Raw genomic sequence first — 13,038 nt, forward strand, 5'->3', positions numbered from 1 at the left:
AGCGTGGATGCTGGAGCTGGATGGCCTGGGATTGAACCTGGCTCTACTTGGTGTCAGTGGTGAGTTCCTTAGCTTCTTGTGCCTCAGTTTCTCATCTATGCCATGAGGATGGTAATACTAGTAACTCCCTAGCAGTGTAGTGTGACGGTTAAATGATTAAGGTACATAAAGCCCTTAGAGGCAGCGGTGCCTGGCATAAGTCTCCATGATATCTAGTTATCATTCTTTTTTTTTTTTTTTTTAGACAGACTCACTCTGTCACCCAGGCTGGAGGGCAGTGGTGTGATCTCAGCTCACTGCAAGCTCCGCCTCCTGGGTTCACGCCATTCTCCTGCCTCAGCCTCCCGAGTAGCTGGGACTGCAGGCACCTGACACCAAGCCCGGCTAATTTTTTGCATTTTCAGTACAGACGGGGTTTCATTGTGTTAGCCAGGATGGTCTCGATCTCCTGACCTCGTGATCCGCCCATCTTGACCTCCCAAAGTGCTGGGATTGCAGGTGTGAGCCACCACACCCGGCCATCTAGTTATCATTCTTATTGCCTACAAATTTTATTATTTTTGATGCCTATTAACCCCTCACTGCTATGTTACTGATAAGATAGACTAGACTGAATCACACTCTATTATTTGCTTTCAAGTGTCTCTAAGCTTTTCAGAGGTACCAACCTAGTTCGTTTAAGGAAACTCTAGCTTCCTTACAAAGTTGGTTGGCAATAAATGACTTGTCCATTCTGCTTAGAAGAACCTAGCAAGTAGTGCTGCTTGGAACTTTCCCCTTAAGACATAATTTTACTCTGAGCCCCAAGAAAAGAAGAAGGAAGGAAAAGATGAACAGGAATGACCTGTTGAGGGCAAAACCCATGAAAATTGACCATGGCTCTTTTCTCCGATAATGGCATCATTGGCCTGGCAGAGCACAAGAGAGCTGTCCTCAGGGGGACTGTCCTCTTGCATGTGCTCAGGAACTTGTCCTCATTGCCTCCCAGTGCTGGCTTTCTTAGAGACAGAGGTGGCAGGCATGTGGAGGGAAGGCTTCTGTGGATCCTCCCCTCTTCCTCTCAAGTGTTCTTTTGTAGATTTAATAATTTAAAAGTGCAGTAAAATTTGTTTTATAATTATAGCCCCAGGAAACATGAGTTTTAGTCTTAGCTTTGACATTCATTGAGTAATAATTATTGCAAGCACTTATGTAGTGTCTACTATGTGCCAGATGTTTTCGAATCATGTTACTTGCATCACCTCATTTAATTCTCACAAGAGCTCTGTAAGTTAGTATATATGTGTATTTGTCAAGCTTAGCTAGGTTATGCTGTGATAACAAACAACCACCAAATCTCAGTAGTTTGTTTCTCACTCATGCTCTTTGTTCGTTGTAGGTTCATGGGAATTCCATTCCACTCTGTCTTCATCCCAGGATGCAGGCTAAGAAAATGACCTTCATGCAGAATGTTTCAGATTTTATGTTAGAGAATGGGAAGGGGCAAATCTCACATTGGCTCTTAAAATCTTCCACAAGTGGATCACACAGTCACTTCAGCTCGCATTTCATTTCCAGACCTGACTTCGCATGGGCATGGAACACATGGCTTATGTGCCTAGAAGTGGAAGAATCAGAATACTGGTGAACAGCTCTAATGACTAATATAATATGTAATTATTAGCAGCATTTTGCAGATGAGGACACTGAAGAACAGAGAGATTAAGTAACTTGCCCAAAGTTACATAATTTATAAGTGGCAAAGCTGGGATTTGAATTCAGGCAGAGAATTCAACTCTGTCCATAAGCCTTTTCCGAGGCACTGAACCCTCGGTTCAGTTTACCCATCTGTAAAATCGGAAAATAAACTTTTCTTCTATACCTTACAGGGATGCACTCAGAAGTCATCCATCCATCCATCCATCTGGTCATCTGTCTGTCTTCCATCCATCCATCCATCCCTCCATCCATCCATCCATCCCTCCATCCACACACTCTTATAGTAATTGGCACATAATTCTGGACTGAACTGTTTTGCCTCAGAATTCGTATGTTGGATCCCTATTCCCCAGTGTGAGGTATGTGGACATAGGGCCTTTTGAAGGTAATCACTCTCTTTTTGCCATGTGACACCATAATGAGAAAGTGGCCATCTACTAGTCAGGAAGAGAACCTTAACCAAGAACTGAATTAGCTGGCACCTTGATCTTGGACTTCCCAGCCTCCAGAACTGTGAGAAATAAATGTCTGTTGTTTAAATCACCCAGTCTATGCAGCAATCTATAGCTGCCTGAACAGATTAATACAGACATAATAGAAAGTAAATGGAGAAGATTCTTTGGATTAGGATGTCAGGGAAGGACCATCTCCAGAAGTAACCTGTGAGCTAAGTTTTGCATGTGAAGACCTAGGGAGGAGAAAGAATGATAAGTGAAAGACTGAGGCAGGAATGAGCATGGCATCTTTGAGGAATAGAGGGAGTCAGAGTAGCTGGAATACAGTGATGAGGAAGAAAACAGTAGGCAATACGGGTGCAGGGGGAAGCAGGGGCCAAGTCATAAAAGAAAGATAATATATACCAGGGATTTTTTTCAACCTTTTTGAGAGAGTAACCCTTTTTGAGAATCTGCTGAAAACTATGGACATGCTCATCAGAAAAGACCACATTCATATAACATTTTGCATAAAATACCAGAGGTTTTGTAGCCTTCTACCCTCATATCTATCCAGAACCTAGACTGGGAACATCTGACAAATATAAAGACACTTTGAATAGCACATAGGGAAAGGGAGGGGAGAAAGAGCTTTTCATTGTCTGCAAGCTTTCTCTGTGCTGGGAACTCTGCCAGTTATGATAGATTAATTATTTAACATTTTTCATGATCCCATTTTATAAATGATAAGATTCAGGGAGATTCAGGGAGGCTAAGCAATATTGTTTAGGCTAAATGGGTAATAGACAAAGAATTTAAATCGAGGTCAGCTTCACTCCATAGATATTATTGTTGTTATTGTTGTTGTTATTATTATTATTATTAGGTGTAGGGTCTAGTTTTACCCTGCCAAGGGTATTTTAATTATTTGGTGGAGGCTCTACATTTTCAACCAGCCAAGAGTATCCATTTCCTTTTCACTGGCTCTAGTTGAATAGCAGAGCAGCTCAGATTCTAAGTTTCCATTTCTCTACTGCCACACTGATTATAATGTCGGCCTTTATTACTCCCAGCAGAGCAGTGAAATACAATCCCTACACCACTACAAATTAAGGCAGCTTCAATTCTATCTACATGTTCTTCCTCTGTGCAGATGCCAGCAGATCTGTTCCAAGACCCTTCCGGTTGTTTAGCATTCTGCTCAGAGGAGTCATTTGCTGATCATCTTCTTTCTTCATTAGGGATCTAATGTGTTGCAGCTGATCCTTGAACAAGAGAAAGATGGAGACCTGGCTGGAAAGGAGGTGTGACCATTCATTTCAAGGTAATCAGCTTTGAAGCTGCTTGACATCTGATATTGATTTTCTTGTGCCTGGAAAATCTCCTGAGAGAGGTTTCTGATCTCAGAAGTCTGAGCAATCTACGCATTTACTTATTCACTCACTGTGCAAGGCCAGGAAATGGCCTGCAATGAAATGAGCAAAGAAATACCTTCTCTGAAAAACCAAATGCATGGGAATGATTGCAAGGCTCCTTCCGGACCACAATGAAGGAGAGATAGTTAGCAACAGACAAGTTTCCTCCCCTCCGTAAAGCCTTATACAGAAACTAATACTTAATAAACTACCTGGGGAGGCCGAGGCAGGCAGATCACGCGGTCAGGAGATCAAGACCATCCTGGCTAACACAGTGAAACCCCGTCTCTACTAAAAATACAAAAAGAATTAGCCAGGTGTGGTGGCGGGTGCCTGTAGTCCCAGCTACTTGGGAGGCTGAGGCAGGAGAATGGCATGAATCCAGGAGGTGGAGCTTGCAGTGAGCCAAGATCATTCCACTGCACTCCAGCCTGGGTGACACAGTGAAGACTCCGTCTCAAAAAAATAAAATGAAAATAAAAAAATAAACTACCATTTACAGTAGACACTCTAAATATATCATTTCTAATATCAAAACACTGTTGGTTTTATTGCCCCTTCTTATGAATGAGGAAATTAAGGCTTAGAGATGTGAATTACTTTGCCCAGTGTCACACAGCAAGTAAATGCCTGAGGCGGGGAGGAAAATACATGTCAACGTGAGTCTTAAGTCTCTGTTCTTTCATTATGCTAGGCTGCCTTCCTTCCTAGGTATGCATTTGCCTTCCTTGACTTTTCATTTGTTGTCATTTTGGGCCAGTTAAGTCAGCATCATTCAGAGATAGGGACTCCCTGCTGATGGAATTTGTCTTCCTTAGGTGTCGTATCCAAGTAATTACAGAGTGCAGTAGAGCTAGATTACAATACTACACATTGTCAGTAGGTGTCACTATCTTATCTAATGTGATTATTTGTTCAAAAGTACTCACTGAGCACTTGCTATATGAAAGTCTCTAAGGATACAGTCATGAACTGACAGAGTCTCCGTTTCACTCAGCTTACATTTCAGTAGGGGAAAGTCTGAACCATGAAAAAATATATAATATTATATCAGATAGTGATCAGTGGAATAAATAAATGCTGAGATTTAAGGCTAAATTAATCAGCTTTGTGAGTTCGAAGTGTGTTGAATGAGGGAGGACTGTCTCTAGTGACACGAAACCAGCTGCCACACAATGTAAGAGGTCATCTCTCGAGAAAGGTCCCTGCCACTGACTCAGTTCAATCAAGCAATGAAAATGATCAGTACTCCCACTTCCACAGTGAAAGAGACTGGGAAAGGAAAACCTCCTGGCAACAGAGTTTACAGGGTTTACTGCCTGAGTGCTCTACTTAAAACCCTTAGCTGGCTGGGCGCGGTAGCTCACGCTTGTAGTCCCAGCACTTTGGGAGGCCGAAGCGGGCGGATCACGAGGTCAGGAGATTGAGACCATGGTGAAACCCCGTCTCTACTAAAAATACAAAAAATTAGCCGGGCGTGCTGGCGGGCGCCTGTAGTCCCAGCTACTCGGAGAGGCTGAGGCAGGAGAATGGCGTGAACCCGGGAGGCGGAGCTTGCAGTGAGCCGAGATTGCGCCACTGCACTCCAGCCTGGGTGACAGAGCGAGACTCCATCTCAAAGAAAAATAAAAAAATAAACAGTAGAATCACATGCTCAAGCTGTTTGAAACAAACTTAAAAGTTTTCTAAAAACAGAATGGAATACCAAAGCATCATTTTCATTTAATTTTTAAATCTATATTGACAAAACTGATTCATCATTTTAGAACAATCAATATGACTTTGAATATGCTTTGAAGCCAAAGCATATTCATTTCAAAATCATGTCTGTCCACAGTAAATTCACTAACTCTTATGTCAACTCAGTATCAACATTGGGTTCAAAAGGGTATTGCAAAAATTGGAAAGCAGCTCTAAATTTACTAATATCAATACAATGTTCTTCAAATTTGTCTTGTCATTTTTGCAGCCAATGTACATAATACTGTCAATTACAATCTTCTGCATATTAATTCACATTAGAAAAATGTGCAATATAATTATTGTTGATTTGTATAATGAAAATCATGATTTCAGCAAATTCTCATACTGGTCTTACTGGGTCACGAATCAACCTTTTCTTTCCATGAAACTTCAAATTTAGCTTGTTTATATGAGTGTGATATTGTCTAGGAATGTAAATCACAATGTCATTTTTTGGCTTTGATTTGGTGAATTTTGCTTCAAGCAAGTCTTGAAATGAAGTTAATAATACAGTAATTTTTTGTATAACTGTTCCACCACACAACTGATGAATCACTGGCAAACATCACAAGATCATTAAGTTAATTGTCTTCTATTTTGTTCAATAGATCCATAACTGACAGTGATTCACAACTTTTATATGTTTATACTGAAGAATTTTAACACCTGTGCACATGAGGCCTTTCATAGAATATGCTTCAGAAAAATATGCTTCAGAGTACAAATATTTTCATAGTACTTAGTGAAATGAAGCAGTAAAGATAGTATCAGTCTGTTGTTTTAAATTCCAATAAATCTGGATTAAAAAAAATCTAAAATAGTTTGAACACCATCCACCATGATAGAAATTTTTTTTTTCCCACATCTAAGTAAAATTCTTCTTTGGCAGATATAAAAGAGTTAAAGAGTTTAAAATAACTTTGCTACGAGTTCCATATTTTAGGTCATGGGTTGATAATAGATTTTTGTCTTCTAAATTTGCAAGCATTTTGAGACAACCTGTCCGCAAAGTATTAATTGGGTAATGTCTCTATTATTTTCAGCTCATTTAAAGGTAAAATGAAGTCCTTTCAAGTATTTCAAATTTGAATAAATGTATCTTTGATATTGTTAGAAAAGTCTTCAATTGTATGGACAATTGTTTCGTGGCATAACTGAAGGTCTTCTACTTTTTTTTTTTTTTTTTTGAGACAGAGTCTCTCTCTGTCACCAGGCTAGAGTGAGTGGTGTGATCTTGGCTCATTGCAACCTCTGCCTCCCGGGTTCAAGCTATTCTCCTGCCTCAGCCTCCCGAGTAGCTGGGATTACAGGCACATGCCACCACACCCAGCTAATTTTTGCATTTTTAGTAGAGACAGGGTTTCACCATATTGGCCAGGACGGTCTCGATCTCCTGACCTTGTGATCAGCCTGCCTTGGCCTCCCAAAGTGCTGGGATTACAGGCATGAGCCACCATACCCAGCCCCACTTTTTGTAAAATATCATTTTTAGTCTTTTCCTTACTACAAGCTTGGATTCTGTTAAAAATCATTTAAATTTTTTGACTGATTAATTCTGATGCCAGGTGGCTAGTTCAGTTAATAATTTTTTAATTGTTCAGGAGGAACTTATCGAATTCACTAAGTATTTGCTATAAATGTCTCAATACTGTCTATTACATTTTTCTTTCTGTTTTGTTTCTTTCTTTTTTGCTTTTCAAAACAGAGGGTCTCTTAGATTTGTTCTGCTGCAGTAAATTGCAATTATCATTCATTGTAAAGTTTACAATATGCTTTCTTCCTCTCTCTTATTTTTTTCCATTCTAATCATAGTATTAGTTTCTGCATCTCTATTACTTTAAGTAGAAAAATTTGTCCATGTTTATTTTTATACTAAAAAATAATTTAATTGTATTATAATTAAAATAATAACAAGTTCTTCAATTTAATTACCAATTAAGATTCACGTAGTTACCACAGTAATTGGAGTTGTTAATATAAAATATTCAAAAGTACATGTTGCAATATTGCATTGCTGTGTAGGAAAAAAACATTTAAACTGAATCAATCCATCCACACTGACTGGATCAGTGATGTACTTGTGCATAATAGTGGAAGCAACATGTGTATCCGAAAAGTGCATTAGTATACAGCACTGCTATGTGAGGCCATGCAAAGGCTAAAGTGAGGTAGAGTTCAATCAAAACAATAGTGTTGAGTTTAATAGAAAAGTATTTTATGTTGTTTCCATTTTAAAATTTAAATCTAAATTAATAATACAAATTTTAGGCTGGGCATGGTGGCTCAGATCTGTAATCCCAGCACTTTGGGAGGCCGAGGCAGGTGGATCACCTGCGGTCAAGAGTTTGAGATCAGCCTGGTCAACAGGGCGAAATCCCGTCTCTACTAAAAATACAAAAATTAGCTGGGCTTGGGGGCACATGCCTGTAATCCCAGCTACTTGGGAGGCTGAGGCAGGAGAATCACTTGAATTGGGAGGTGGAAGTTGCAGTGAGCCGAGATCGTGCCACTGTGCTCCAGCCTGGGCAAAAGAGTGAAACTCTTATCTCAATAAAATAAAATAAAATAAAAATTTAATTTCTCAGTAAACTAGTCATAGATCAACTCTGTTTAAAAGCCACACGTAGCCAGAGTAGCTACTGTATTGGACAGCACGGGCCTAACACACACACACACACACACACACACACACACACACACACACACGCATCATTGATATAGACCCCAACTTTACATCTGAAACCCAGAAATTAAGACCTAAATATAGTTGCAACGTACTCAACCATTCTCTAATCTAAGATCAATGACACAGAGATGATATCCAATTTTTAATAGACTAGTGGGGATACTAGAGGTTGGAGGGGTCTAGACAACCTTCTATAGTCGATGGCAGCATGGCATCGTGGAAAAAGCACTGCACCTGGGGCCAAATGACTGGGGTTGTAGTCCCCACGCCACAGCTCATTAGCTGTGTGTGTTAGATTTCCCTTCTTCAAAAAAGACAGCTTATAATACTCCACATATTTGCTGTGAGGATCAAATAAAAATATTTCCATTCATAGGTTTTAAAACACAGTCCAAATGTTAGTGTTTTTATCTTGTCTGTGCCAGTAGGAAATCTGTCTCAGGCTGAATGCCACACCATTCAGAAAGTATCCGTGTCATAGGAAGCAGGATGGCTTTGCCATGTTGTCAGGGAGGCCCGTGTTACTGGCAGAGCATGTGTAGGCTCAGTCAGTACCAGAGAGATGTCCCACTATTAGCCAATCAGTTGCACACAAAATCCAGACACTAGTACTTAATCATACTTTTGTTTGTTTTTTAGGAGTGGAACTTAAGAGTACAGGCTTAAGAGCCTAGGGTTTTGAATCCCCGACTTTTAGAGAATTTAAGGTTTAGAATTTAGTACTTGTAAGAATTTGAGGACATTAACTTGCCATCTCTTATTTTTCTCATCTGGAAAATGGGGATAATAGTGGGACCCATTTCACAAGGTTAATTACAGTGTGAGATAATCCCTAGAAAGCATTTAAAAGAGTGCCTGGTGCATGTTCAGTTCTCAATAAATGGTTAGCAATTGTTATCATCCATGCTGAGTCCCCCATGGATGAGCTTCTGGGAATTTCCCTCTTTTTTTAGAGGTCTCGTTCGCCAGGTGAGTGCAGTGGGCAATCTCGGTCATGCAAGTCCGCCTCCGGTTCCCTCTCCGAGTAGCTGGGACTACAGGCACCCGCCACCACGCCCGGCTAATTTTTTGTATTTTTTGTAGAGACGGGGTTTCACCGTGGTCTGGATCTCCTGACCTCGTGATCCGCCCGACTCGGCCTCCCAAAGTGCTGGGATTACAAGCGTGAGCCACCGCGCCCAGCCGGAATTTCCCTCTTTTCGTGATTCTTTTCCATCTACTTCCTCATGAGTTCCTCTGGGTTCCAACAGTATCCTGGTTTCAAACTAGGTCATTACAACTCCAGATCCGATTAATCACTGGAGGAGACAGTAAGTCTTTCCTTTTCTTCAGAACAGAGTATCTGTTAAGACAACTCTTCTTGCTGACTTTGACCACCAAATCCACCTCACAGCTGAATTCAGATGTGTTACCATGCTAGTTTGTTTCTGCTTCTTCTAATTATTTATTTATTTATTTATTTATTTATTTGTCTGTTTTTTTGACGCAGAGTCTCGCTCTGTCACCCAGGCTGGAGTGCAGTGGTGCGATCTTGGCTCACTGCAAGCTCAGCCTCCTGGGTTCATGTCATTCTCCTGCCTCAGCCTCCCGAGTAGCTGGGACTACAGGCACCCGCTGCCATGCCTGGCTAATATTTTTGTATTCTTTAGTAGAGACAGGTTTCACCGTGTTAGCCAGGATGGTCTCGATTTCCTGACCTTGTGATCCGCCCACCTTGGCCTCCCAAAGTGCTGGGATTACAGGTGTGAGCTACCGCGCCTGGCCTTTTTTTTTTGAAACAAGGTCTCTCTTTGTCGCTCAAGCTGGAGTGCAGTGGCATGATCATAGCACACTGTAACTTTGAACTCCTGGGCTCAAGGGATCCTGCCACCTCAGCCTCCTGAGCAGCTGGGACTACAGGCACGTGCACCACATTCAGCTAATTTTTAAATTTTTTATAGAGATGGGGTCTCACTATGTTGCCCAGGCTGGTCTTGAACTCCTGGGCTCAAGAGATCTTCCTGCCTTGGTCTCTCAAATGCTAGGATTACAGGTATGAGCCACCATGCCTGACCTTTTTCTGCTTCTTTATGTAGCCTTACAGAAGAACTTCCTCTTAAGAAGGGGACTGCGAGTGAAATGAAGTCTCATCCATTTATCCATTTATTCATTCCACAAATACTTACTGAGCACTTACTTTGTGTCTGATACTGTTTATGTGCTTAGGAGTCAACAGAGAATGAAATGATAAAAAAAAATTCCTGCCCTCAGAGTTCAAGACCAGCCTGGCCAAGATGGTGGTGAAACCCCATCTCTACTAAAAATACAAAAATTGGCCAGGTGTGGTGGCGGTCACCTGTAATCCCAGCTACTCAGGAGGCTGAGGCAGGGAATTGCTTGAACCCGGGAGGCAGAGGTTGCAGATAGCCGAGATCGCGCCACTGCGGTCCAGCCTGGGTGACAGAGCAAGACTCTGTCTCAATAAATAAATAAATAAATAACAAAATTAAAAATAAATTCCTGCCCTCATGGAGCTTCCATCTTAGTGGGGTGACTTGGACAATAAATTATCATAAATAAGCACATTATTCACTGTGTTAGAAAATTATAAGCACTGAAAAAAAATGAGCAGACTGAGGGGGATGGGAGGTGTAAGATGTGGGGTTGGGCAATAATTTAAACAGAATTCTCCAGGAGGGTCTTACTGAGAATAGAGCACTGGGCACATGCTTGGAGGAGGTCGCAAGATAACCACAGGGTTATTTTGGAGGAAGAGGGTGCCTGGCAGAGAGAGTAGCACCGGAAAACTTCTAAGTTGGGAATGTGTCTGAACTTTCAAAGCACAGCAAGGAAGCTGATGTGTCTGGAGTGGAGTGATAGCAATGGGGCCACAGCATGTAGGGCTTTGTAGGACATTGTAAAGACCATGAGTTTTACTTCCAACAAAATTATTTGGGGACACAGAATGTAACCATGGGGTTAGAGTTCCTATTGCATAGTTATTTCGAGTCTGATTTAGGCAGTGACAGTATAAATAGACCACAAAATTAGATTGCCTGAGCTGTCAAAGGCCTTTAAGGAAATTGAATTCTCTTGCTTATCAATCCTTGAATTCTTTCCAAAGCATTGGTACCATATAGTCAATTTGCCTCTTCTTGGACACCTGGTGATAGGGAGCCTCTCTTCTTCCCAAGGCAGCCCTCTTTCCAGTCCTGGTAGAAATCTCCCTTTTATAGAGCTGACATTTGTCGGCCTGTCATTGCCATCCATCATCTTTATTTCTAACCCTTGGAGGCCTTTCAGGATAAGCATAATCTCTCTTCCTCATGACAGCCCTTCAAATATTCGAAGACGATTGCCATATCCCTAGAGTTTTCTCTTCCCCAAGCCGATCAACTCCAGTTCCTGCTATCATTTCTCACATGACAATTATGTCCGGCATCAGATCTCTCTCCTCTGACTCTGCCGCAGTTCTATATATTTGATGCCTAGAAGGGAACCCAGGTGTGTCCAGCTGGGGGAGACCAGATCAGAGACATCCCATCCTTGGGCCGGGGCAGTAGTCCATGACTGTAATCCTAGCACTTTGGGAGGCCGAGGTGGGTGGATTGCTTGAGGTCAGGAGTTCAAGACCAGCCTGACCAACATGGTGAAACCTTGTCTTTACTGAAAATACAAAGATCAGCCAGTGTGGTGGCAGGCACCTGTAATCTCAGCTACTCAGGAGGCTGAGGCAGGTAAATGGCTTGAAGCCAGGAGGCGGAGGTTGCAGTGAGCCAAGATCGCGCCACTGCACTCCAGCCTGGGTGACAAAGCAAGACTCCATCTCAAATAAATAAATAAATAAATATTTATTTGGTCTGGGCCAGGTTCTAGATGATAGCATGGTAAAGCGAAAAGACTTTGAAGTCAGATAGACACAGACGGAAATCCCAGCTCTGCCCCTTCAGGGCAGTGTGAAAGGTGATTTAGTCTCTCTGAACCTTTACTTCTACATCTGTAAAGTGAAAATGGTAATACTGATCCTGGAGATTCATTGTGAGAGTTTAGTGATTTGACGTGTTTACAGTTGCCTGGCACCTCATAGAGGTTCAAAGTTAATTTCTTTATCTCCTCTGTCCCTTTAATATTATTTTCCTTCCACTGTCCACTATAGAGTTTCATTTTCAGAATCTAATTTCACAAAATCCAGCTTCCTGAGTCCCTAGCAGAAATAGTCTTCATGTTCTTCTTCTTTGTTATTTGCTTTTTTTTTTTTTTTTTTTTTTTTGAGATGGAGTCTCACTCTGTCACCCAGGCTGGAGTGCAGTGGTGCGGTCTTGGCTCATTGCAACCTCTGCCTCCTGACTTCAAGCCATTCTCCTGCCTCAGCCTCTTGAGTAGTTGGGATTACAGGCACCCACCACTACGCTCAGCTAATTTTTGTATTTTTGGTAGAGACAGGGTTTCACCATGTTTGTCAGGCTGGCCTCAAACTCCTGACCTCATGATCCACCTGCCTCAGCCTCCCAAAGTGCTGGGATTACAGGCGTGAGCCACCATGCCTGGCCTATGCTCTTCTTCTAAAACCTTAATAAGACTATGTAGAATCTCCAGGGGTTGTTTTTTTTTTTTTTTCTATTTTCTTCAACAAATTAAGAAATACAGCTTCCTTCCTTCCTTCCTTCCTTCCTTCCTTCCTTCCTTCCTTCCTTCCTTCCTTCCTTCCTTCCTTCTTTCCTTTTTCTTTTCTTTCTTTTTCTTTTCTTCCCAGGCTGGAGTACACTCGGCTCGCTGCAGACTCCCTGCGTCGGGCTCCCGTGATTCTCCTGCCCGGCGCGGTGTCGCTGTAGGCGCGGTTTCGCCATCTCGGCCAGGCTGCTCTCCAGCTCCTGACCTCCGGTGGTCTGCCGGCCTCGGCCTCTAGAGGTGCTGGGACTGCAGACGGAGGCTTGCTCACTCGCTGCTCGGTGTTGCCCGGGCTGCAGTGCGGTGGCGTGGTCTTGGCTCGCTGCAGCCTCCGCCTCCCAGCCGCCTGCCTTGGCCTCCCAGGGTGCTGGGATTGCAGCCTCTGCCCGGCCGCCGCCCCGTCTGAGAGGTGGGG

General features: G+C 42.3%; 1 long non-coding RNA gene across 1 annotated transcript in view; it reads right to left on the minus strand.

The window, feature by feature from the left end:
• Positions 1-1,493: 1,493 nt before the first annotated feature.
• LOC131382015 (uncharacterized) overlaps positions 1,494-13,038 on the minus strand; it is a 38,195-nt gene continuing 26,650 nt past the window's right edge. The window contains exon 3 of the long non-coding RNA XR_009211161.1: positions 1,494-1,597. This is a non-coding gene — a long non-coding RNA (uncharacterized LOC131382015). The remainder of the gene's footprint in view (positions 1,598-13,038) is intronic.

The sequence above is a fragment of the Hylobates moloch genome, unplaced genomic scaffold (genome assembly GCF_009828535.3).
Source record: "Hylobates moloch isolate HMO894 unplaced genomic scaffold, HMol_V3 SCAFFOLD_19, whole genome shotgun sequence".
NCBI lineage: Eukaryota > Metazoa > Chordata > Mammalia > Primates > Hylobatidae > Hylobates > Hylobates moloch.